The sequence below is a fragment of the Pleurodeles waltl genome, chromosome 6 (genome assembly GCF_031143425.1).
Source record: "Pleurodeles waltl isolate 20211129_DDA chromosome 6, aPleWal1.hap1.20221129, whole genome shotgun sequence".
In the NCBI taxonomy this organism is placed as follows: domain Eukaryota; kingdom Metazoa; phylum Chordata; class Amphibia; order Caudata; family Salamandridae; genus Pleurodeles; species Pleurodeles waltl.
In genome coordinates this window covers 1,517,735,929-1,517,739,428 of record NC_090445.1, presented here as the reverse complement: position 1 = coordinate 1,517,739,428, position 3,500 = coordinate 1,517,735,929, and the positions used below count along the sequence as shown (strand labels likewise).

Sequence of the window (3,500 nt, the reverse complement as noted above, 5' to 3'; positions counted from 1 at the left end):
CAAGCATTTGCAATGCAGTGGGTCTCGCATTTGCTCACGTTAGAGCTATTAGAGTTGAAAATTCCTAACTGGACTTTTCTTGCCACACAAACTAAAAATAAAAAAAATATTAAAGTTGATATAACCGAGCCGATTCAAAGGCCACCGTGATCGCAAAGGAGAGACACAAAAGGAAAAAGAAGTTCGCTCACAGTCTAAGTTATCGTCAAAAGTGCAATTATCCATGTAACAGGGTCGAAGGCCAAGGCGGTAACAAAACCACCCTAAGGAGGGACAGATGTAAAACAGTTACCAACGAAAACAAAAAGGTTTTTTGAAAGGCCAGCCCATGAATGATTGATAGTGATGGGCATGCGGTGGGTGTGGTTAAAAGCCCAGATACATACCAACACGTCGGTGTGACAGGGTCAGATAATTGAGGCTGGTAGGCGTTATAGTGGTTTATGATTTTATTACTGTGTTTGATAGTTCTGTTACAGTCTTTGGTTATACAAGTGTCTCTTTTCCCTTTATTCTTCTCTCTCTCTCTTCTTTTCCTTCATTTCATACGTTCTTCAACTCCTTTACTTTGTTCTGTCTTCTTTTCCAGGTGGAGACTCAGGAGGCACATAGGAGGAAAAAGAACATAGAAGGATTGTTTTAGGAGGTAGGTATTATTGGTGTTACTCTTTCTCTCCTTTACTTTCCCTCAGTCTTCTCTGCCCTTTTCTTTTATTCCTTTTCTTTTCTTTACTTAAGCTGACTTTTACTCTCTGTTCTGTCTTTTCTCAGGTTGTCAATATTCTATCTTTCTCTTTTCTGACTTTGCTCTATTCCTGCCTTTCCCTCTGTCTTCTTTTCTTTCCCTGGTTCCAAAAACTTCTTGTGAACTTTCTGTCTCTTTCTTATACTATGTTCTCTATCTTATCTCTTCTTTTCCTGTATTTTTCTATGAGTAGGTATTCTCCCTCATTTCAAACTCTCTTTCATATACACCCCTTCCGTGCCCCGTGAATCACAAACCAAATACAAATAAAAAATATATATACATATAACCCGTAATAATTATGTATGTGCCCCAGATTATTCTATGATGGTTTCCCCACTTACCTCCTTCTCTGCTGTGCATCAAACTCAATTCCTGTGTCCCCCTCTTCCTGCTCTGTCTTTGCTTCTTACCTGCCAAGGCCACGCTCTCCCCAGAGCGTGGCTGGTCTGTTTGCTCTCCTGCTGGTCGTCTTCCTCCGGCATCGCTTCAGGGTTGCGCGGCATCACTCCTTGACGTGGTCATCTCCCAGGCACTGGTTCCGGTCTGCTTTCCACAGCTCAATTTTTCCCACCAAGAGAAAACTCCCCCATTCCCCCACCGTCCTACTCAGGTTTAAAAACCCTTATGGCTTTCGCATTCTGTCTCCAGATGCCGAACGCAGCTGCTCCTAGCACTTCCGGGTGAGTGTGGGCATTCTCCAGGGAGCCCCCGGGGTACTTCCTGTCGGCGTCTGGGTTCCCCGGACGCTCACAGTCGGAAAAGCAGCGCTTGTGCACTACTAAGCTCGACCTAAAAACAAATGCAATCACTTACACCCATCAGTGAGAGTGACCTCTTCTTTGAAACATATATCACCAAGAAAATCCAGACTAACTAGTATGGATATTACTTCTGCTCAGCATAAAATCATGTCTTAGTGGAATAGGATTGTGGAACTGCAGTCCAAACATTGTCCTCGTCACACTATAACTGCTGAATTTCTCTGGTTTTGTCCGCGTGAATTCAGAATCTAACTATAGCGTCCCGATAACCTTTAGATATGGGAATTCCCATAGGATCTTTAGACACAGCCCGCACAACTGGATGGATTTACACAAAACGTGGCAGAAACCTAGGTTTCAGTACACAGATTACACTTTCGTTTATGTGGTGAAAATTCATGCAGTGCTTTTAAAGGAAAAAACAAATGTGTATGTCTAGCCTCACAACGATTTAGCGATTATTGTGATGTATTCGCAAATGCACGTGACAACAGAGATGTTGTGATTGGCTTGGGTTGAGCTGTCTAGAAAGTTGTGGCGCCATCTTAGGGAACATTTAAAGTGGCATAAGGGGTCAGGGTAACTCCAGGGCTGGTATGTAGGAGACTATAGGGGTCTAATTAAGATCTTAAAATTTTTTTTTCATTGAGCGTTGTGATAATCGCAAATAAATTGCAACGATCAGTGTGGCCCCCTGTGGAATGTCACGACACCTTAGCAAATATCGGCGACAACAAAAAAAAACAGTCATCCACTCAGTCAGGCACCCACTCAGACCCACTCACCAACCCACTCAGACTCTCCCTGACCCACTCACAAGCCCACTCTGACATTCACACACCCACTCACAGTCCCACTTAGGCCATCATGCTCCCACTCGCAGACCCACTCAGATACTGATCCTCCCACTCAAAAACCCACTCAGCATCTACTCACAGACCCACCCAGACACTGACGCACCCACAAACTGACCCACTCAGACATTGATGCATCCACTCACAGACCCACTCAGACACTGATGCACCCACTCACAGACCCACTAAAACTCTCACACACCTACTCACAGACCCATTCATACCATCATGCACCCACTCACATATCCACTCAGACCCTCATTCACCCACTCAGAGACCCACTCAGTCACTGTTGCACTTACTCAGACCCTCACACGCCCATTCACAGATCCACACAGACACTGACACATCCACTCACAGACTGACTCAGACAATGATGCACCCATTCACAGACCCATTCAGACCCTTACACACCCACTAACAAATCCAATCAGACCCTCATGCACCCACCCACAAATTCACTCAGACCCTAATGCACCCACTCACAGACCCATTGAGACCCTCATGCACCCTCTCACAGACCCACTCAGACACTGATGCATCCACTTACATGCCCAGTGAGACCCAGATGCACCCACTCACAGACCCACTGAGACATTCATACACCCACTCAGACCCACTCATAGACTCCCACACCCACTTTCAGGCCCAGACACTCATGCACCCACTCACAAACCCGCTCAGACCCTCATGCACTCACATAGATGCACTTAGAAACTGATGCACCCACTCACAGACCCGCTCAGACACTGAGACACCCACTCACAGACCCATTCAGACCCTCATGCACCCAGTCACACACCCACTCATTGACGCACCAACTCACAGACCAACTCAGATCCTCATGCACCCACTCAGACACTTACGCATGCACTCATAGACCCACTCAGACACTGATGCACTAACTCACAAACCACTCAGACCGTCACGCACTCACTTTCACACCCAGACAGACAGTCTCACACTCAGAGACACCCTCCTACACCTATTCTCAAACAAAGAGAGACAGACTGTTTGGCTGTGCATGGTGCAGGATTAGGTAGTTATGGGGGTTGGCTGCAGGGCCAGGCCACAAGTCAGGTCCTGCAGCCAACCCCCGCTGCGCATGGCCAGTGGGGGGTTAGGCTGTTATAGGGG

General features: G+C 46.6%; 1 long non-coding RNA gene across 1 annotated transcript; it reads right to left on the bottom strand.

The window, feature by feature from the left end:
• Positions 1–431: 431 nt before the first annotated feature.
• LOC138301031 (uncharacterized) lies at positions 432–1,425 on the bottom strand. The gene is made up of 2 exons (XR_011205053.1): positions 1,159–1,425; positions 432–596 (listed from the first exon to the last, which is right to left on the bottom strand). It is a non-coding gene; the product is annotated as an uncharacterized lncRNA (long non-coding RNA).
• Between the last annotated feature and the right edge of the window lie 2,075 nt (positions 1,426–3,500).